The 23,888-nt window shown below is 40.8% G+C and overlaps 1 non-coding gene across 1 annotated transcript; it reads left to right on the top strand.

The window, feature by feature from the left end:
• The first annotated feature begins 23,414 nt into the window (after positions 1 to 23,414).
• LOC112730894 (small nucleolar RNA R71) lies at positions 23,415 to 23,522 on the top strand. The gene has a single exon (XR_003166697.1). It is a non-coding gene; the product is annotated as a small nucleolar RNA R71 (small nucleolar RNA).
• The last annotated feature ends 366 nt before the right edge of the window (positions 23,523 to 23,888 follow it).

The raw sequence follows: 23,888 nt of genomic DNA, 5'->3' as shown, positions 1-23,888 counted from the left end.
GACCTATGAAGTCAATGCCCCAAACATCAAAGATCTCACAGAAAAGCATAATTTGTTGAGGCATCTCATCCCTTCTGGATATATTACCAAATTTTTGGCATGGGAAACAGGATTTACAAAATTCTGCAGCGTCTTTAAAAAGAGTAGGCCACCAGAATCCACAGTCTAAGATTTTTCTAGCTATTCTTTGAGGGCCAAAATGTCCTCCACTCTCAGATGAGTGACAGGCCTCTAAGATGGACTGGAATTCTGATTGAGGCACACACCTTCTAATTATTTGGTCAGCGCCACATCTAGATAAATATGGGTCATCCCATATATAATATTTAGACTCGCTTTTCAGCTTGTCTCTTTGATGCTTAGTAAAGTTTGGAGGAAAAGTGCGGCTAACTAGATAATTAGCTATAGGGGCATACCAAGGAACTACCTCAGATACTGCTTGCAGGTTATCAAAAGGAAAATTATCAGTATAGGAGTGGAGTCATCCTTAATGTGCTCAAGGCGACTCAAGTGGTCTGCCACTAAATTCTGGTTTCCACTCCTATCCTTTATTTCTAAATCAAATTCTTGTAGTAGCAGTATCTAACGTATAAGCCTTGGTTTGGACTCCTTTTTAGCTAATAAATACTTTAGAGCTGCGTGGTCTGAATACACTACTACTTTAGTACCAAGTAAATAGGCTCGGAATTTATCCAGAGCAAAAATAATAGCAAGAAGCTCTTTCTCAGTAGTAGTGTAATTAGACTGAGCAGCGTCTAAAGTCTTAGACGCATAAGCAATTACAAAGGGGTCCTTACCTTCACGCTGAGCCAGCGCTGTTTCTACTGCATGGTTGGAAGCATCGCACATGATCTCAAATAGCTGGCTCCAGTTAGGTCCTCTCACAATTGGAGCTTGAGTCAGGGCAGTCTTCAGTTTATCAAATGCTTGTTTGCAATTCTCACTGAACTCGAACTCAATATCTTTCTGCAGTAATCTGGATAAGGGAAGTGCTACCTTACTAAAGTCCTTAATGAACCTTCGGTTAAAACCTACATGGCTAAGGAACGAACGGACTTCCCTCACAGAGGAGGGATAAGGTAAACTAGAAATAACATCCACCTTTGCTGGATTTACAAAAATGCCAGTATTAGATACAACATGTCCTAGTACAATCCCTTGTTTAACCATAAAGTGACATTTTTCAAAATTTAATACAAGGTTTGTACTGATACATCTATCTAATACTCTACATAAGCTATCCAAGCAAAGGCTAAAAGAATCACCATAAACGCTAAAATCATCCATAAAAACCTCTATACAGTCCTCAATGAGGTCAGAGAAAAGACTCATCATGCACCTTCGAAAAGTAGCTGGTGCATTGCACAAGCTAAAGGGCATTCTCTTATAAGCATAAGTCCCAAAAGGACAGGTGAAAGTAGTCTTTTCCTGATCTCCAGGAGTTATATGAATCTGGAAATAACCTGTGTAACCATTTAAAAAGCAATAATGCGATTTTCCTGACAGGCGATCCAGCATTTAATCAATGAATGGAAGAGGATAGTGATCCTTACAAGTGGCTTGGTTTAGGCGTCTGTAATCGATGAAGACCCTCCAGGTATTCTGTACTCTGGTTGCTATGAGCTCTCCATGCTCATTCTTCATTGTGGTGACTCCAGACTTCTTGGGCACCATTTGTACTGGGCTTACCCATTCACTGTCTGAGATGGGATAGATGATATCCGCCTCAAGTAGTCTGGTTACTTCCTTTTTGACAACCTCTAAGATAGTGGGATTCAGTCTTCTCTGGGATTGACGAACAGGCCTAGCTCCCTCTTCTAAAAATATTCTGTGCTCACAAACTTGAGGGATAATGCCTACTATGTCTGCCAAACTCCACCCAATTGCCTTCTTGTGCCTCCTCAGCACACTAAGTAACTGCTCTTCTTGTTGAGAAGTGAGTTCCCGTGCAATGATAACCGGAAACTTCTGCTTGTCCTTAAGGTAAGCATATTTGAGGTGTGGAGGGAGGGGTTTTAATTCTAGCTTCTGCTCATGGTTGGGCTCTCGATTGTCTGGAGTTGGTGACAATGGTAAAGTACTTTCATTGTCCTCAGAAAGTGTTCCCACACTCGGACCTTGTCCTATGTACTTCTCTGCTAACTCCTCCTGGTGAGTTTCAGCTACGGTTTCATCTATGATGTCACACTGGAGGATAGAATGATCTTCTGGAGGGTGCTTCATGATTCCATTCAGATTGAAGCTTACTACTCGGCCGTCTATTTCAAAAGAGTATGTTCCTGAAAAAGCATCCAATTTGAACTTTGAGGTCTTCAGGAATGGTCTTCCGAGTAGGATTGATGATGGCTTCTCTTAGTCATTTTGGGGCATCTCCAGGATATAAAAATCAATGGGGAATGTGAGCCCCTTAATGCCCACTAATACATCTTCAGCAACTCCAGCCACTGTAATAATGCTTTTATCTACTAACACAAAATGAGCTGCCGATCTTTTTAAGGGAGGGAGCCTCAAAATATCATATATAGACAAAGGCATTATACTCACACATGCTCCTAAATCACACATACAGTCAGAAAATACCACACCACCAATAGTACAATTAACCATACATGGACCTGGATCACTACACTTTTCAGGTATACCTCCCATTAAAGCAGATATAGAACTACCTAAAGGAATAGTCTCTAATTCATTAATTTTGTCTTTGTGTATACATAAATCTTTTAGAAACTTTGCGTATTTAGGTACCTGTTGAATAACATCAAAAAGGGGAATAGTTACCTCAACCTTTTTGAATATTTCTACCATTTGGGGATCAGGTTCCAACTGCTTCCTGGGCTTCCTTGAAAGTTGTGAAAATAGAATAGGAATGGCGTTTTCTACAGTGTCTGCGCCCTTTGGTGGTTCTTCTTGTGATTGAGCTACTTCCTCTTCAGCCATGTCCTGTATATCCTCTTCTTCCTCAACATCTTCTATTTCCACTACCTCTTCAGCTGAGGTGTGTTTTGGTGGGTTTGGCTCCTCCTGATTCCTCTCTTACAATGTGGTTCTGGACCTTAGGGTAATGGCATTGATGACACCCTTTGGATTGGGTAAGGATTGAGAAGGAATTCCACTGGAGCTTGCCTGTTGAGTGTTTGAAGTATTGGGTGGTGCCAGCTGAGAGATGAGAGCTTGTATAGCGGACGCTAGGCCATTAAGTGAACTTTCCATGTTCCTTTGTCCTTGTGCAATGGATTGCAGAGTATTGTCACTCGGAGAGGAATTAGATTGAGTGATCTGCAGAACTTGTTGTTGGTTGTGTTGTGGTCCTTGGGACTGCCTCAGGTGAGGTACTCTGTCAGGCTGGTTCTGGTTTTGCTGTCTGTTGTTGTTATTATTCCACCTCTAATATCTTTGATTGTCTCTGCCTCCTCTGTTATTGTTGTCCCTTCAATTCTGGTTAGAATTGTCCCTCCAATTCTGGTTAGAGTTGTCTTGCCATCCATGGCTGTAACTGCCACCTTGATTGTACCCTTGGTTGGGGCGATCATAGAAGTTATGAGTGGCTGCTACGGTGTTGTCTTCCTGCTGGAGCTGCAGACATTCATCAGTATAATAGCTGTAATCGGCACAGATCTCACACACTCTCTGTGGGACTAACTGTTGGCTTTACTGTGCTTGTTGTTAACTAAATTGCATCTGCTTCAGTAAGTTAGTGATTTTACATATACTCTGAGCCAGAGTAGTATTTTCTTTGCTAGAAGATACCTCTGCAACAGCCTTTGAGCGGCTTTGTTTCTGCCTGTGATTCCTTGTAGACTCAGCCAAGTCGCTGATCAGTTGCCATGCCTCATCAGTGGTCTTGTACTTTTTCATAGACCCATTGCTAGCACTTTTCAATGTGGTCTTATCTTGGGGCCTCATGCCCTGTGTGACGTAGCCGAACAACACTATCTTGTCAATCATATGGTGGGGGCATGCTTCCAAAAGATTGTTGAAGCGCTCCCAATATTCATAGAGAGTCTCGGATTCATCCTGGACAATCATGGAAATGTCTTTCCTCAGTTTATCAGTAACTTCAGCTGGAAAGAATTTTTCCAAAAATTCTCTTCTGAGCATATCCCAATCAGAAATAGTTGCTGTGGGTTGAGTGTAGTACCATTCTCTTGCTTTTCCCTCAAGAGAGAACGGGAAAGCTTTCAACAGAATAGAAGTTTCATCTGCACCATCACGCCTGACAGTAGAACAGGCTGCTTGAAAATCCCTCAGGTGCGTGATAGGCTCTTGAGCAGGTAAGCCATGAAACTTAGGCATCAAATTGAGCAGTGCAGTCTTTATTTCAAAGTCTGTAGCCACTGCTGGGTGATGCGCTTGAAACGGTTGCATTGTGAAATCAGGGGCTCCAGCCTCCTGGATAGTAATTCTTCTAGGTGCTGCCATGTCACCTGCATGTAAATCAACCGAATCAGCAGAAAGGGAGCTTGTTTCTTCCTCAAGTGACGTTTCAGATTCGCCCTTAGAGAGGACTAACCGACGCCAAGCTTGCCTTATTCGTGAGATAGTTCTTTCAATCTCAGGATCAAATACTGGCAAGCTTAAATCAGGAAGTGAACGCGTCATTTAACGAAAGAAACATGTAGCTCATGGTAGCAAAATAAAATAAAATGCAAATAAATAAATTCCAATCAATAACTTAGCACTCTATTGCAACTCCCCGGCAACGGCGCTGAAAATTGACGTGGCGGAAATTGGTGAGTTAAGAAATTGTTATAAGAGATACGTTGCAAGTACAGTTCTTAACCAACCGAAAATCCGTTTATCAATTTAGAAGGGTTGTCACAAAAATTAAAATTAAAATACTAAGAGTATGAATCTCAGGTCGTCTCCCAACGAGTTGCAGAAAGATGTGCTATTTTATTAATCAGATGTTTTCTAAAATGAGTTGAGTTGGTAAACAGGAAATTAAATTAGAGAATTTATGTAATTTAAATAAAGACCTTGACTAAGAGTAGATTAGTTGGAAGCCCTATTCTTGTTGGAGTACTCTCAAGATTAATTGGTAATTGAAGGTTGTTTTGCTTAGTTATCCTTTACTAGGTAAAGGAAAGTCAAGCAAGTTGGAAAGCTATTTCTGGTCACTAGTCCTGATCCTCTCCCTTGGGAAGGACTAGTGTCAATAACTAGAGGGCGATCCAACAATAAACCTAATTACAATTTTTCTTTTAAGTAATCCAACTCAAGGTTTCCTTTCAATCATCTCCCAATCAAGTTATGGAACTACTCACTCATTATGAATGTAAATTTCACAAAATAAGGAAGAGAAATAAAGAAATACATGATAAATAGTAATTAAAATGATCAATTAAAAATAGAAGTAATTCTTATATTAATAAATTCTAAAATAATCCAATAGTAATTATGAATAAATAAAGGACATGGAAAAATAAGTGACAAGTAAGGAAACAAACTAGAATGACGAAGTCTTGACGGAGGTAATAACTCTTCTCAATGTTCCAATCCAAAAAGTAATAAAAATCAAATCCTAAAAACTATGAATATGTAGATAGAAAACCTAGAGGAGGAGTAAAATCAGATCTAAAACTAAAATTAGATGGAATGAATGTTGTTGTTCGGTCTCTGCATGTTCCCTGGCTCTAATCTGCTTCTCTGGGCCGAAAACTGGGTCAAAACTGGGCCCGAAATCGCCCCCAGCAAATTCTGCAGATTCTACAGATCGCGCATGTCACGCGATCGCGTCATCCAGGCGTTCGCGTCATCCAGCATTTTGCATTTCCACGCGTGCGCGTCGTCCACGCCTTCACGTCATTGGTGCAGTTTCCAATCCGCGCGGTCGCGTGAGCCATGCGTCCGCGTCACTGCAATTTCTTCTATGTCGCGCGATCGCGTGAGCCATGTGCCCGCGTCACTTCTCGCTGGTCATCTCCTTAATTTCTTGTGTTCCTTCCATTTTTGCAAGCTTCTTTCCCAGTCTCCAAGTCATTCATGCCCTATAAAGCCTGAAACACTTAACACACAGATCACGGCATCGAATGAAATAAAGGAGAATTAAAATACAAAATTAAAAGTCTCTAGGAAGCAAGTTTTCAACCATAAAGTATTTTTAGGAAGGAATTATAAATGCATGCTTATTTAATGAATAAGTGGGTAAAGATTTGATAAAACCACACAATTAAACACAATATAAACCATAAAATAATGGTTTATCAATACTTATATAATTCATTGGTGGGAATTTCAGATAAGCGTTTGGAGATGCTTTGTTGCTTCTGAACCTCTGCTTTCCTATTGTCTTCATCCAATCATGCGGGCTCCCTTCCATGGCATGCTGTATGATCCTCTCAGTGAAAATGGTCCAAGTACGGTTTCTGCACGGCTACTCAACTGTCGGATTTCTTGTCTCGGATGAAAAATACCAGGTACAGCTACCACACAGCTAATCATCTGTCGGTTCTCACTTGTGTCGGAATAAGATCTCTCTATCCTTTTGCACACTGTCACTGCACCCAACATTCGCGAGTTTGAAGCTCGTCACAGTCATCCCGTCCCAGATCCAACTCGGAATACCACAGACAAGGTTTAGACTTTCCGGATCTCAGGAATGCTGCCAATTGGTTCTAGCCTCTACCACGAAGGTTCTAACCTCACGGACTCGGTCCGTGGATTAGAGACCCAAGAGACTATACTCTGGCTGTCGTCCAATGACTACGTTGAACATCATGTAGACTGTTTGTGGTTGTCAGGCACGCGGATCTTGGCTAAGCGAGTAACGAAGATAGTGGGTGATTGTCACGGGTCACCCCTTCATTCTGACTTAACTGAATTAAGTACGAGAGTATATCTTGGAGAAGAAGTAAGCATGAATTGAAAGAGAAACAATAGTACTTGCATTAATTCATGAAGAACAGCAGAGCTCCGCACCTTAATCTATGTGGTGTAGAAACTCCACCGTAGAAAATACATAAGAGAAGAAGGTCTAGGCAAGGCCGAATGGCCAGCCTCCCCAAATGTAAAAAATGCCATAAGCCTAAAAGTCCAAAGATCTATTCTATTTATAAAACAATAGGAAAGACTAGTATTTATACTAAACTAGTTACTAAGGATTACAGAAAATAAGTAACTAAGTGCAGATAGTGCAGAAAATCCACTTCCAGGGCCCACTTGGTGTGTGCTTGGGCTGAGCAATGAGTTTTACACGTGCATAGGCCTTTTCTAGAGTTAAACGCCAGCTTGGATGCCAGTTTGGGCATTTAATTCCGGTTCTGGTGCCAGTTCTGGCGTTTTACGCCAGAAAAAGGGTCTCTGGCTGGCGTTTAAACGCTAGTTTGGGCCATCAAATCTCGGGCAAAGTATGGACTATTATACATTGCTAGAAATCCCAAGATGTATAATTTCCAATGCAATTGAGAGCACGCCAATTGGAATTCTGTAGCTCCAGAAAATCCATTTTGAGTGCAGGAGGGTCAGAATCTAACAGCATCTGCAGTCATTTCTCAGCCTCTGAATCAGATTTTTGCTCAGGTCCCTCAATTTCAGCCAGAAAATACCTGAAATTACAGAAAAATACACAAACTCATAGTTAAGTCCAAAAATGTGATTTTTGCATAAAAACTAATAAAAATATAATAAAAAGTAACTAAAACATACTAAAAACTATGTAAAAACAATGCCAAAAGCGTATAAATTATCACTCATCAACCACCAGAGCCATATTGCGGTTTGGATAGACTAGGCAATCAGACAAGTACTACAGAAGCCAGACCTAGCAGGATAGATGCTCGCTTGGTCGGTCGAGCTATCACAATGTGAGGTCAGATTCGAGCCCAGAAACGCAATTAAGGCTCAGGCCATGGCGGACTTCATTACCGAAATGACCCCAGGAAACAAACCCACAGAGTAATGGAAATTCCATGTTCATGGCTCGTCACGCACCAGCTCAAGGGGAGTGATGAGCGGATATTTTATACGCTTTTTGCCATCATTTTCATATAGTTTTCATTATGTTTTGTTCAAGTTTTATTATGTTTTCATAGGTTTTAGTACAAAATTCACATTTTTGGATTTTAGTTTGAGTTTGTGTGTTTTATGGTGATTTCAGGTATTTTTTGGCTAAAATTGAGGAGCTTGAGCAAAAGTAATAAAGTATGGGTGGGTTAATGCCGAATAATGAGGGTCTCAATTACATGGTAGCTACAACATGCAAGTGAGAGAATAGTAGAAGCACATGGCACATCAAGAGTGCAAAAATTTGCAACAATGGGGGAAGAGTGTGGGCAATGAAAGACAGTGTAAATGCATAGCAATGAAAATGGAATGCAAGTATCATAAAAGATTAGTATTGACCTATGCATAATAATACCCAATCAGAATAAAATAAGTCATGAAGCACCAGAATAATTCAAGAAAAGATGTAACAGTTGAATAAGAAAATTTAACACCAATGGAAAAATAATAAATTTAGAAAAGAAAAATAAAAATATGCACAAAATTAAAATGCAATGAATGAAAGTATGCAAATAAGTTAAGTAAAATAAAATGAAAGAGAATAAGGATGAGAAGTTAAAGGGATAAAGAAGAAGAAAGTAAGAAAGAAGGAAGAAAGAAATAAGAAGAAAGAAGGAATAATGATAATAGAAAACTAATTAGGATTGGGGAAGAAAAGATAAGAATTTTGGCGCAGATTTGGATAAATTGTGCGGCGCAGGCAACGCGGACGCGTGGGGCACCCGTTTGCGTGGTTGGCGATATTCTCAAGTGACGTGGACGTGTGGGTCACGCGATCGCATGACCTGATTTGTGCTATTGGCGCGAGTGCAGCCTCGCGTACGCACAACTCTCTGTTTTATACTCATTTTGCCAAATTTTGGGAGGACTCGTTCGCGTGGGTGACGCGATCGCGTGAATGGCCTCATTTTGTAAAACGACGCGGCTGCGTGGGGCATGCAGTCGCGTGGTAGGGCTTGTGCTTCCAGCACCATTCCAGCCCTACTCCATCATAAATCTTTGCCATACACCCATTTACGTCGAATTCGCAGGGTCACGCATTCGCGTGAGTGACGTGGACGCGTAGGAGGCTAATTTTTCAATTGACACGGACGCGTCAGCGACGCCGTTGCGTGGGCGTATTTGTGCCTAGGGCACACCTCCAGCCACGCTTTCATGTGACTCTCTGCTTCTTTTCTTCTTGTTTCGAAAGCACCTATGACGCGGACGCGTCAGCGACGCTTGCGCGTCGCGTGCAAAATTTTTTTTTATATGCAATATGCAGATGCAAAATGCAGAATACAGATGACTATGCTGAAATTATGAATGAACACGAATAAAAATAAAATAAAATAAAACTAAGAATAAAAAGGAAAGAATATACCATGGTAGGTTGTCTCCCACTTAGCACTTTTAGTTATAGTCCTTAAGTTAGACATTTGGTGAGCTTCTTGTTATGGTGGCTTGTGCTTGAACTCATCTTGAAACTACTACCAATGCTTGGACTTCCAATAAGCTCTGTCTATTCCATTTAAACTTTCCAAGCCTTGATGGAGTTCTTCGCAAGCTTTGAGCTCCCAAAGTCGATCCTCATGTATGCCTGGATCCCAAATCCTGTTTCTGCACATGTCTTCAAGTGGAACATGATGATTCCATCCGGGCGGTAAGCAATCTGAATTCTCTACAGAGTACCAAACTCTTCTTTTAGATCTAACCAAATTATCACTAGTTGAGCCCTTACATCTAGCCCTTGAAATATCAACTTTGATGAGCCTTGATTTGCAACTCCAACCACTAAACAGTCTCCTCTTACGCTTTATGCCATAAAGCTTCCTGAGTTGGCCGTCCGTTTCAAGAATACCGTACTCAAGTGGGATAGGAAGATGAACAGAGATAAGTTTACCCACTCAAGTGAAGGAGTAGACGACAACCTAGGTGGAGAAGTCTCCAACATTCTTGAGAAAGTGTACTCAACTCCCATCCGCCCTTTTCTAAGGATTTCTGCTTCCACATTATTTTCAGACTCAATCAGAGAAGAGTATTCATATTCAAGGAGTTCATTTGCGGATGTAGATTTATCACTAGGAGGACTTTATGCATGATCTTTATCACCAAGGGAACTTACTTCTTGATCTATCCCATCCAAGTCTTCATAAGGAATATGCCATGGAGGTTGTGCAATGGCCTTCTTGACATCAATTTCAATCTTATTGGAGGAGTACTCTACAATTCTAGATTCCCATGGAGGTTCAGCATCTCCTAAATCTTTAACCACTTCTTCCTCTGCAACTATTATGGTTTCCTCCACTTGTTCTAATACAAAGCCATGTTCCTCATTGTCCACCGGAGTTTCTAGTGTCTCCTTCATGCTACGTTCTTCTTTTGATACTCCATATGTAGCCATGGGAGTACTTTGAGTGCTCAGATGTTGGAAAGCTAATTGATTTACTACCTCGGTCAAGGCAGTCGTGAATTCTAGGACTCCCCATTTTATCTCTCTTTGCCCTTGAAGAAGAACACCAAGAGTGTCATGCATTGAAGGTTGAGGTGGATATGAGGGTTCATTACTTGGGAGGAAAGGTTCATGATAAGAGCGTGGTTCATCACTCTCCATATTTTCCACTTGTTGCACAACACACTTCAATTTCTTGTTCTCAAGTTGAGATTCTTTAGCCATGAAAGCTTCGGGTGCTATTCGGTTTACCGCTCGGTCCAATTGACGCAGGGTTGCTTGAAATTGATCTATTGTTTCCTTGAGGCGATCCCTTGACTCTTGTTCTGCTCGGATATCATAAGTAGGATCATAAGGCCCTTGAATTGATGGATATGGATGTGGTGTATATGGAGATGGTGGTCCTTGGGAGTAATTGGGTTGGAATTGGGGTGGATCTATGTATGGCTCATATGGCTCATAGGGTGGTTGATATGGTGGGTAAGGGTTAGAATCATGTGATGGTGTTTGGTAGTAGGGGGCTTGTGAGTATGGTGGTCCAGAGTTGTGTTGAGGAGGTGGTTCATAAGCATATGGTGGGACTTGTTGGTAAGGGGGTCCACCATATTCATCGTCTTGGTACACTCCCTGGAATGGCTCTTGACCATAGTAATTTGGTGGAGGTTGGTTGTCATGAGAAGGTCCACTGTATCTATTGTCTTGGCATGCATTGTAGAATGGTCATTGTCCATGGTATTTTGGAAGGTGTTGTTGCCGAAAGGATTGATCAGATCCTCGTGGCTCCTTCCATCTGTGATTGTTTTGACCTTGATGCATGTTCCTGTTATAGCTTTCATTCCTTTCAACAATATTCGAACCAAACTCAAAGCGACGGGGGTGAGAACTCATAGTAACTAATAAAAATTAAAAAGTAAAAATAAAAGTAATTAAACAAGCAAAATAAAACATTTACAATAACCAATAATAAGGCACACGTTTGCAATTCTCCGGCAACGGCGCCATTTTGACGAACTGATTTTTGCTAGTAGAGAAATTCACAAAATTAATCGCGTTGTAAGTATAGTTTCTAAACTAACAGAAAATCCTTTCGTACAAAAACTTGTTTGTCACTCAAGCAAACCTAATAAAATTGATAACCAAAGTGTTGAAACCTCGGGTCGTCTCTCAAGGAATTGCAAGGAGGTGTATTTATTATTGGTTATGGGTTTCTCTGAGAAGATTTTGAGTTTGAGAACAGAAAAATAAATAATTTTAATTTAAAGCAGTGGAACTTAAAAAGAGAATTTATATAATTAATTAAAAAGCCTTGACCGGGGGTGTGATTAATTGGAAGTTCTATCCTTATTGGAATCTTCTCAAGTGTAGTGTAAAGAGGTTGTTGTTTTCACTTAGTTAGCCCTTACTGAGTAAAGAAAAGTCAAGTGATTGAATTGACTCTTATCCATAAATCCTAGTCCTTTCCCTTGGGAAGGTCTAGCGTTAGTAGATACAGAATTAGCCAACAATGTCCAATTTAACTAAGTACTTGAGCATTCAAACTCAAGTGTCTCCTCTTAATCAACCCCCATGTCAAGTGAAAAATCTACTCCATTGACATGGATGCCAATTTCACATAATAAATGACTAAATAAATACTTGAAGATAATCAAACAAATAATGAGGTAAATAGAAAAACACTCTTTGCATTAATAATGTCATAAAAGCTTTCCAATTGTAACTCTGAATAAGGATTAAAGATATAAAAAAGTAGAGATGATAATTGAAAAAAAATTGGAAGAAATTAAATAAACAATAAAATTTAAATAGAAAAATACTACGGAATAAATGAAAATATAAGAATCCTAATTTAAAGGAACATTGAACCTGGGATCTGAGAAGAAGTTGAAATCCTAATCCTAAAACCTAAGAGAGAGGAGGGAGCCTCTCTCTCTAAAAACTACATCTAAAACCTAAAATTATGTATTATGAATGTTTCCCCACATGAATGGATGCATTCTCCCACTTTATAGCCTCTAGTCTATGTTTTCTGGGCTGAAAGCTGGGCCAGAAACAGTCCAGAAATCGCTGGGAACGAATTCTGCCACGCTGGTTTTTTGTCACTGCGATGCATCCGCATGGAGTACGCGTTCACGTTGCCTAGCTGTATGGCCACTATAGGAAATTATATATCATTTTGAAGCCCCGGATGTTAGCTTTTGAACGCAACTGAAACCGTCTCATTTGAACTTCTGTAGCTCAAGTTATGACCGTTCGAGTGCAAAGAGGTCAGGCTGGACAGCTTAGCAATTTCTTCAACTTCTTGTATTCCTTCCACTTTTGCATGCTTCCTTTCCATCCTCTAAGCCAGTCCTGCCCTGTAATCCCTGAAATCACTTAACACACATATCATGGCATCGAATGGTAATAAGAGAGGATTAAACATAGCAAATATAAGGCCAAAGAAGCATGTTTTCAATAATAGCACAAGATTAGGAAGGAAAATGTAAAACCATGCAATTAGTATGAACAAGTGTATGAAAGATTGATAAAATCCACTCAATTGAGCACAAGATAAACCATAAAATAGTGGCTTATCATCTATCACTGTAGAAGCTGAGGCCGAACTGAAGAGGATGCAATGGAGTTGAACGCCGGTAAGAAAGTCCTTACTAGGCGTTCAACAGCCATAGAAGCACCATTTGTGGCGTTGAACGCCAATAAAGAACTCCTTACTGGGTGTTGAACGCCCACAAAGGCACAACCACTGGCATTGAACGCCAGTGAAAGTAGGCATGATGGGCATTCAATGCCCAAAGACATACAAATCATGGCATTGAACGCCACAATAGGGATAGTTGGCAACCCTCAGCCCACTGAGAACCTCCCTATTGAAGAACTGACAGAACCAAAGGTTCATAAGGAGCCCATTGAAGTTCTGTTGAATGCTTGGTTGAAGATCATAGAATCTGCAGAGTACTCATCCTCTAATGAGGAAGAGGAAACTAGGGAGGAGCAAGTTGCTTGGTACCTAGGAATTTTGATAAAGCTAAATGCCAAGTTGTTTGGCACAGAGCCATTGGAGGAAGAACTTCCAGTGCTCACTGGCGATGACCAAAAGCATGGGTTTGGATTTTCGCACTAAAATAGGATTGACGTTGCAAGTATAGTCCAAACCCAACCATTGGCCATCAATCAAATTATTATTCTAAAGATTGTCACAATTCAAAGCAAAATAACTGGGAGTTTTAAGTCCTGGGTCGTTCTCCCTAGGAACTAATGCCAAAGAGTGCACACAATTTTGGTTGTGGAAAACAAGGGGTGTTTTCAATAATAAGGAAGCAAACAAATAAAGAGATAAAAGAACTAGACAAAATTGCAATTAATAAACTATTAAAGGAATAAAAGAATTATGTATGTAATATTAACAAGTAAGGCTAAAAAGTAATGGAAAAGTGGTTCAAAACATAAACGAAACCTTGACTTGGGATGAGTTATGGAATCCCTTCCTTGCCATAACCATAACTATGATAATTATGATGGATTAATCTCACTAAGTCAACCCTCACATCGGAGAGTAAGTTAAATGAGCATAAGTGTTTTTAACCCACAAATCCTAGCTAGCTTGCTAATTAGCTTAGCAACAAATTAGCGTTAGTGGGAACAAGAACAATTAACAACCCAAGAATTATCACTAAATGTTGGACATTATGGCTCTAGTAATCCATACATTCATTTCCCCCAATTCAAGGGGTGGAAATTACCCCATAATCAAAATTGGCATTTCATTAAACACATAGAGGGCATAAACATAAAATATGGCAAAATTGGGAAAATAATGAAAGCTATGAACCATAAATGATAACAAGCAAGCAAGGCAACTCAACAAACACAAAAATAAGCATCAAACATCAAATTCAACAACTAGAAATCCAAAATTGTAAACTATGCATATATTGACAAGAGACATGAAAATATAAGAAAGTGTAGAACAAGTAATGTAATTAAAAGAGGCAATTAAAGAAATACTTACAATGAAATTGCTAGAATCCAAAATCAAGCTTGAAGTATAAAATTCTACAAACCCTAATTAAAATCCTAAGAGAGAATTACCTAATCTACACTACTCCTACTCCTACTATGTGTTTCTACCCTCCAAGTGAGCTCCTTTTGTTATGTGTTGATATGCCTTTAATATAGCCTCTCAAACCAGCCTTCAGCACTTCAGAAATGGGCCTAGAGACCCCCAAAACCGCACAGCACATGACTTTTTAATGGATGCATGCACTGGTACCTGTGCGGACACACAGATGTGTGCATCCGCACACTTTGCCGAATATGCACTTGTGCGTACGCACAAAGGGTTGTGCACAAGCACACTTCGCGATGCTCTGGATTTGCTCTGCTTGGGTTCTTGTACGTATGCACAAGTGGTTGTGTGCACGCACGAATGCTGATTTCCTCCTTGTGCGTACGCACGCATCCTTGTGCGCACGCACGCATCCTTGTGCGCACGCACGCATGGGTGAGCTCTCCTCCTTTGTTTTCTTCATACTTTCTCCCAATTGCATACTCGTCTTCCATTCCTACCAAGCCATTCCTACCTTATTCATCTAAAACCACTCACAAATAACATCAAGGTATCGAATGGAAGGTAAATGGAATAAAATTAGTCAAAATAAGCACAAAAGAACCTGTTTTCACATTTAAGTTCAATTTAGGGAACAAACACAAACGTATGCTATTTTGGTGAATAAGTGTGTGTTTATGTGATGAAATCCATCCAATTATAGCCAAAATATATCATAAAATATGGATTCATCACTCACCAAGAAATTCAATGCCTTGGTTCAGCGGAAACTACCTCAGAAGTTGTCGGATCCCGGACGCTTCCTGATTTCCTACACCATAGGCAGCATCACCTTTGATAAGGCTCTATGTGACCTAGGGTCAAGCATAAACCTTATGCTACTCTCTGTAATGGAGAAGTTGGAAATCTTTGAGGTACAAGCTACAAGAATCTCACTAGAGATGCAGATAAGTCAATGAAAAAGGCTTATGGTCATGTAGAGGATGTCTTAGTAAAGGTTGAGAACCTTTACATCCCGTCAGATTTCATAATCTTGGATACTGGGGAAGAAAAGGATGAATCCATCATTATTGGAAGACCCTTCCTAGCCACTGCCAACGCCATCATTGATGTAGCAAAGGGAGAGCTAATTCTATATTTATGGGAAGACCACATCTTGTTCAAGATGCCTAACCCTAACTCTCCCATTGACAACAGAGAAACAGTTGTGCAACACTTAGTGTTCTAATCCTCTCTCTTAGTGCAAAGTTATACAGAGCCCCCATACACCAATTCTAAGTTTGGTGTTGGGCAGCCATTATCAAGCACAGAGAACAAAGGTACTAAGAAGAAAGTACCTAATGGTTAGAAGGATAAGAAAATCCCCACTGCAGGCCTCTCACCTCGCATGAGAGTCATCTTCACTGACAATCCAGTCATTCTACACACTGTCAACAGGATCCTATCTCTGGAACATGTGGAACTTATCCATGAGAGCACAGGCAAGAAGTTCATTGTAAGGGGCAAAATTCTGAGCCCCTATCCATCTCCGTAAGGAGCTAATCGTCAAGCTAGTGACATTAAAGAAGTGCTTGTTAGGAGGAAAACCATCAATAATTAATGTTTTCTTACTTTTCATTGTGTTTATTTAAGTTATTTCAGTTTAATTTTCATATTTGTTTAAGTTTATAATCATGTGTAGCAGTTGGAACAGAAATAGAAATAGTCAGAGCTAGAAACAAAACACCCTGGAACAGAGACTTTGCTGGCATTGAACACTAGCCAGGGAGTACATTGCTGGCATTGAACGCCAGTCAGGGAGCACAGTGCTGGTGTTGAATGCCAGCCAGGGAACCTGAAGCTGGCATTGAACGCCAGATAGGGGGCAGAACCTGGGCATTCAATGCCCCAACAGAGGCACAGACCTGGTGTTGAATGCCAGGAAGGAGGTCCCTCAAGGGCGTTCAATGCCCAATGAGAGGCATATAGCTGGCATTGAACGCCATCCAGGAGCAAGAGCTGGGCGTTTAACGCCCACAAGGGGGCAAAAAACTTGAAATCCCTAGCCTCTCAGATCAGTGGGTCCCAATAAAACCCTAACCCAATCATATCTATATCACTTTCCAAAACCATCATAAGTCCCACTAATCCCCACCTACTTCAAATTCAAAATTTTCCACCCAATTCCCACCCATTCATTTGAACCCAACCTATCCCACTTGGTGCACAAAATTGTGATCTCAGGCAACGGCGCCAAAAACTCTGTACGCACGTCTTAATAAATCGTTTTTCATTCACAACTTCGATACAACTAACCAGCAAGTGCACTAGGTCGTCCAAGTAATAAAACCTTACGCGAGTAAGGGTCGATCCCACGGAGATTGTTGGTATGAAGCAAGCTATGGTCACCTTGTAAATCTCAGTCAGGCGGATATAAAATAGTCATGGAGTTTTCGAAAATAGATAATAGATAGACAGAAAATAAAGATAGGAATACTTATGTATATCACTGGTGAGAATTTCAGATAAAAGTATAGAGATGCATTCGTTCTTCTGAACCTCTGCTTTCCTGCTGTTTTCATCCAATCAATCCTACTCCTTTCCATGGCTGGCTTTATGTAAGGACATCACCATTGTCAATGGCTACTTTTGATCCTCTCTGGAAAATGGTCCGATGCGCTGTCACTGCATGGCTAATCGTCTGGAGGCATCACCGTGCTCAATGGCTACATCCTATCCTCTTGTGAAAATGGTCCAAATGCTCTGTCACAGCACGGCTAATCATCTGAGGTTCTCGATCATACTGGAATAGGATTCACCCTCCTTTTGCGTCTGTCACTACGCCCAGCACTCGCGAGTTTGAAGTTCGTCACAGTCATTCAATCCCAGAATCCTACTCGGAATACCACAGACAAGGTTTAGACTTTCCGGACTCTCATGAATGCCGCCATCAATCTAGCTTATACCACGAAGATTCTGATTAAGAGATCCAAGAGATAACCATCCAATCTAAGGTGGAACGGAAGTGGTTGTCAGGCACGCGTTCGTGGGGAAATGATGATGATTGTCACGTTCATCACATTCATGTTGAAGTGCGAATGAATATGTTAGAAGCGGAATAAGTTGAATTGAATAGAAAAACAGTATTACTTTGCATTAATTCATGAGAAACAGCAGAGCTCCACACCTTAATCTATGGAGTGTAGAAACTCTACCGTTGAAAATACATAACTGAAAGGTTCAGGCATGGCCGAGAGGCCAACCCCCATGATATAAGAACCAGACGTCCCAAGATGAACTAAAAATCATAAGATGTCTAATACAATAGTAAGAAGTCCTATTTATACTAAACTAGCTACTAGGATTTACAGAAGTAAGTAATTGATGCATAAATCCACTTTCGGGGCCCACTTGGTGTGTGCTTAGGCTGAGATTGAATGTTACACGTGCAGAGGTTCTTTCTGGAGTTGAACGCCAGTTTGTAACATATTTCTGGCGTTCAACTCTGGCTTGTAACGTGTTTCTGGCGTTTAACTCCAGGCAGCAGCGTAGAACTGGCGTTCAACGCCTTTTTACGTCGTCTAAACTCGGCCAAAGTATAAACTATTATATATTTCTGAAAAGCCCTGGATGTCTACTTTCCAACACAATTGGAAGCGCGCCATTTTGAGTTCTGTAGCTCCAGAAAATCCACTTTGAGTGCAGGGAGGTCAGAATCCAACAGCATCAGTAGTCCTTCTTCTACCTCTGAATCTGATTTTTGCTCAAGTCCCCCAATTTCAGCCAGAAAATACCTGAAATCACAGAAAAACACACAAACTCATAGTAAAGTCCAGAAATGTGAATTTAACATAAAAACTAATAAAAACATCCCTAAAAGTAACTAGATTCTACTTAAAATATACTAAAAACAATGCCAAAAAGCGTATAAATTATCCGCTCATCACAACACCAAACTTAAATTGTTGCTTGTCCCCAAGCAACTGAAAATCAAATAGGATAAAAAGAAGAGAATATACTATAAATTCCAAACTATCAATGAAACATAGCTCCAATCAGATGAGCGGGACTTGTAGCTTTTTGCCTCTTGAATAGTTTTGGCATCTCAATTTATCCATTGAGGTTCAGAATGATTGGCATCTATAGGAACTCAGAGTTTAGATAGTGTTATTGATTCTCCTAGTTCAGTATGTTGATTCTTGAACACAGCTAATTTATGAGTCTTGGCCGTGGCCCTAAGCACTTTGTTTTCCAGTATTAGCACCGGATACATAAATGCCACAGACACATAACTGGGTGAACCTTTTCAGATTGTGACTCAGCTTTGCTAAAGTCCCCAATTAGAGGTGTCCAGGGTTCTTAAGCACACTCTTTTTTTTTTTTTGCTTTGGACCTTGACTTTAACCGCTCAGTCTCAAGTTTTCACTTGACACCTTCACGCCACAAGCACATGGTTAGGGACAGCTTGGTTTAGCCGCTTAGGCCAGGATTTTATTCCTTTAGGCCCTCCTATCCACTGATGCTCAAAGCCTTGGGATCCTTTTTATCTACCCTTGCCTTTTGGTTTTAAGGGTTATTGGCTTTTTGCTCTTGCCTTTTGGTTTTAAGAGCTTTGGCTTTTTTCTGCTTGCTTTTTCTCTCTATTTTTTTTCGCTATATATATATATATATATATATATATATTGCAAGCTTTGTTCTTTGCTGCTTTTTCTTGCTTCAAGAATCATTTTTATGATTTTTCAGATTATCAAATAACATGTCTCATTGTCATCATTCTTTCAAGAGCCAACATATTTAACATTCTTAAACAACAACTTCAAAAGACATATGCACTGTTCAAGCATTCATTTAGAAAACAAGAAGCATTGTCACCACATCAATATAATTAAACTAAGTTCAAGGATAAATTCGAAACTCATGTACTTCTTGTTCTTTTGAATTAAAACATTTTTCATTTAAGAGAGGTGATGGATTCATAGGACATTCATAACTTTAAGACAAAGTTACTAAATACTAATGATCATGTAATAAAGACACAAGCATAGATAATCACTTAACATAGAAAATGAAAAACAGAGAATGTAAGAACAAGGAATGAGTCCACCTTAGTGATCGTGGCGTTTCCTTCTTGAGGAACAAATGATGTCCTTGAGCTCTTCTATGTCTCTTCCTTGTCTTTGTTGCTCCTCCCTCATTGCTTTTTGATCTTCTCTAATTTCATGATGGAGTGCTCTTGATGTTCCACCCTTAATTGTCCCATGTTGGAACTTAATTCTCCTAGGGAGGTGTTGATTTGCTCCCAATAGTTTTGTGGAGGAAGATGCATTTGAGGCATCTCCGGGATCTCATGGTGATGAGCTTCATGCGTTTCTTGAGATCCATGAATGGGCTCTCTTGCTTTCTCCATCCTTTTCTTAGTGATGGGCTTCTCTTCCTCAATGGGAATGTTTCCTTCTATGAAAGCTCCAGCTGAGTAACATAGATGGCAAATAAGATGAGGAAAAGCTAGTCTTGCCCAAGGAGAGGGCTTTTCGGCTATTTTGTAGAGTTCAAGGGAGATGACTTCATGAACTTCTACTTCCTCTCCAATCATGATGCTATGAATCATGATGTCCCGATCCACAGTAACTTCAGATCGGTTGCTAGTGGGGATGATGGAGCGTTGGATGAACTCTAACCATCCTCTAGCTACAGGCTTGAGGTCCAGTCTTCTTAGTTGAACCGGCTTGCCTTTGGAGTCAATCTTCTATTGAGCTCCTTCCACACATATGTCCATGAGGACTTGGTCCAACCTTTGATTAAAGTTGACCCTTCTAGTGTAGGGGCGTGCATCTCCTTGCATCATAGGCAAGTTGAACACCAACCTCACATTTTCCGGACTAAAATCTAAGTATTTCCCCCGAACCATGGTGAGATAATTCTTTGGGTTCGGGTTCTTACTTTGATATGGTTCCTAGTGATCCATGCATTGGCATAGAACTCTTGAACCATTAGGATGCCGACTTGTTGGATGGGGTTTGTTAGAACTTCCCAACCTCTTCTTTGGATTTCATGTCGGATCTCCGGATACTCATTTCTCTTGAGTTTGAAAGGGACCTCGGGGATCACCTTCTTCTTGGCCACAACATCATAGAAGTGGCCTTGATGGGCTTTGGAGATGAATCTTTCCATCTCCCATGACTCGGAGGTGGAAGCTTTTGTCTTCCCTTTCCCTTTTCTAGAGGATTCTCTGGTCTTAGGTGCCATCAATGGTAATGGAAAAACAAAAAGCTTATGCTTTTACCACCAAACTTAGAATTTTGCTCGCCCTCGAGCAAGAGAAGTAAGAATAGATGAAGAAGAAGAAGAAATGGAGGAGAGGGAGAGAGATGTATTTCGGCCAAGAAGGGGAAGAGAGGGTTGTGTTGTGTGAAAATGAGGAAGAATGGAGGGCTATATTTAGAGAAGGGAGGGGGGGTAAGGTTCGGCCATAAGGGTGGGTTTTGGGTGGGAAATTGATTTTGAATTTTGAAGGTAGGTAGAGTTTATGAAGTAGGTTTATGGGGAAAAGTGGATGGATGTGAGTGGTGGAGTGGTGATAGGGAAGAGAGATTGAGGTGATTGGTGAAGAGTTTTGGGGAAGAGTGTTTATGGGATTGTGTGAAAGAAGGGTGAGAAGAAGTGAGTGGAGGTAGGTGGGGATCCTGTGGGGTCCACAGATCCTGAGGTGATCCTTGTGGGGTCCACAGATCCTGAGGTGTTCAAGGATTTACAACCTTGCACCAAATTAGGCATGCAATATACCCTTACACATAACTCTGGGCATTCAGCGCCAGATTGGTGCTTGTTCTGGGCGTTGAATGCCCATTTGTTGCCCATTTCTGGCGTTGAACGCCAAAACCATGCTTGTTCTGGGCGTTCAGCGCCAGCTCTTCTCTAGGGTGCAATTCTGGCGTTCAAACGCCCAGATGCTGCCCATTTTGGGCGTTCAGCGCCAGAACCATGCTCTGTTTTGGCGTTGAACGCCAGCCAGATGCTTCTTACTGGCGTTTAAACGCCAGTGAGATCCTCCTCCAGGGTGTGATTTTTCTTCTGCAATTTTTGTTTCCGTTCTCAATTTTTTTGATTTATTTTGTGACTCCACATGATCATGTACCTATAAAGACATATAACTAATAAAAATATAGTTAAATAAAAATTGGGTTGCCTCCCAACAAGCACTTCTTTAATGTCAATAGCTTGACAGTGGGCTCTCATGGAGCCTCACAGATGTTCAGAGCATTGTTGAGACTCCCCAACACCAAACTTAGAGTTTGGATATGGGAGTTCAACACCAAACTTAGAGTTTGGTTGTGGCCTCCCAACACCAAACTTAGAGTTTGACTGTGGGGGCTCTGGTTGACTCTGCAGTGAGAGAAGCTTTTTATGCTTCCTCTCCATGTTTACAGAAGGATGACCTCGAGTTTTAAACACAAGGGAGTCCTCATTCAATTGAAGGACTAGTTCACCTCTGTCAACATCAATCACAGCTCTTGCTGTGGCTAGGAAGGGTCTTCCAAGGATGATGGATTCATCCTCATCCCTCCCAGTATCTAGGACTATGAAATCCGCAGGGATGTAAAGACCTTCAACCTTGACTAACACGTCCTCTACTTGTCCATAAGCCTGTTTTCTTGAATTGTCTGCCATCTCTAATGAGATTTTAGCAGTTTGCACCCCAAAGATTCCCAGTTTCTCTATTACAGAGAGGGGCATGAGGTTTATCCCTGAACCAAGGTCACACAGAGCCTTCTCAAAGGTCATGGTGCCTATGGTACAAGGTATTAGGAACTTTCCAGGATCCTGTTTCTTCTGAGGCAATCTCAGTTGATCCAGATCACTTAGTTCATTGGTGAACAAGGGAGGTTCATCTTCCCAAGTCTCAATACCAAATAATTTGGCATTCAGTTTCATGATTGCACTAAGGTACTTGGTAACTTGCTCTTCAGTAACATCCTCATTCTCTTCAGAAGAGGAATACTCATCAGAGCTCATGAATGGCATATGGAGGTTTAATGGAATCTCTATGGTCTCTAAATGAGTCTCAGATTTCTTTGGTTCCTCAGAGGGAAACTCCTTATTGATCACTGGACGTCCCAGGAGGTCTTCCCCCTTGGGATTCACGTCCTCCTCTCCCTCTTTGGGTTCGGCCATTGTGGTTATGTCAATGGCCTTGCACTCTCTCTTTGGATTTTCTTCTGTATTGCTTGGGAGAGTACAGGGAGGGATTTCAGTGATCCTTTTACTCAGCTGGCCCACTTGTGCTTCCAAATTTCTAATGGAAGACCTTGTTTCATTCATGAAACTTACAGTGGCCTTGGACAGATTAGAGACTAAGTTTGCTAAATTAGAGGTATTTTGTTCAGAGTTCTCTGTCTGTTGCTGAAAAGATGATGGAAAAGGTTTACTATTGTTAAACCTGTTTCTTCCACCATTATTAAAGCCTTGTTGAGGCTTTTGTTGATCCTTCCTTGAGAGATTTGGGTGATTTCTCCATGAGGGATTATAGGTGTTTTCATATGGTTCACCCATGTAATTCACCTCTGCTATTGCAGGGTTTTCAGGATTATAAGCTTCTTCTTCAGAAGATGCCTCTTGAGTACTGTTGGATGCAGCTTGCAGTCCATTCAGACTCTGAGAAATCATATTGACTTGCTGAGTCAATATTTTATTCTGAGCCAATATAGCATTCAGAGTATCAATTTCAAGAACTCCCTTCTTCATAGGCATCCCATTACTCACAGGATTCCTCTCAGAAGTGTACATAAACTGGTTATTAGCAACCATGTCAATAAGTTCTTGAGCTTCTGCAGGCGTTTTCTTTAGGTGAATGGATCCACCTGCAGAAGTATCCAATGATATCTTAGCTAATTCAGACAGACCATCGTAGAATATATCCAGGATGGTCCATTCTGAAAGCATGTCAGAAGGACACTTTTTGGTCAGTTGCTTGTATCTCTCCCAAGCTTCATAGAGGGATTCACCTTCTTTTTGTTTGAAGGTTTGAACATCCACTCTAAGCTTGCTAAGCTTTTGAGGAGGAAAGAACTTGGCTAAGAAAGCCGTGACCAGCTTATCCCAAGAGTTCAGGCTATCTTTGGGTTGGGAGTCCAACCACACTCTAGCTCTGTCTCTTACAGCAAAAGGGAAAAGCATGAGCATGTAGACTTCAGGATCTACTCCATTAGTCTTAACAGTATCACGGATCTATAAGAATTCAGTTAAGAACTGAAAAGGATCTTCAGATGGAAGTCCATGGAACTTGTAGTTCTGCTGCATCAGAGAAACTAATTGAGGTTTCAGCTCAAAATTGTTTGCTCCAATGGTAGGGATGGAGATGCTTCTTCCATGTAAATTAGAATTAGGTGTAGTAAAGTCACCAAGCATTCT

Source organism: Arachis hypogaea, chromosome 12, assembly GCF_003086295.3.
Source record: "Arachis hypogaea cultivar Tifrunner chromosome 12, arahy.Tifrunner.gnm2.J5K5, whole genome shotgun sequence".
In the NCBI taxonomy this organism is placed as follows: Eukaryota; Viridiplantae; Streptophyta; class Magnoliopsida; order Fabales; family Fabaceae; genus Arachis; species Arachis hypogaea.
This window is presented reverse-complemented; position numbering and strand designations above follow the sequence as displayed.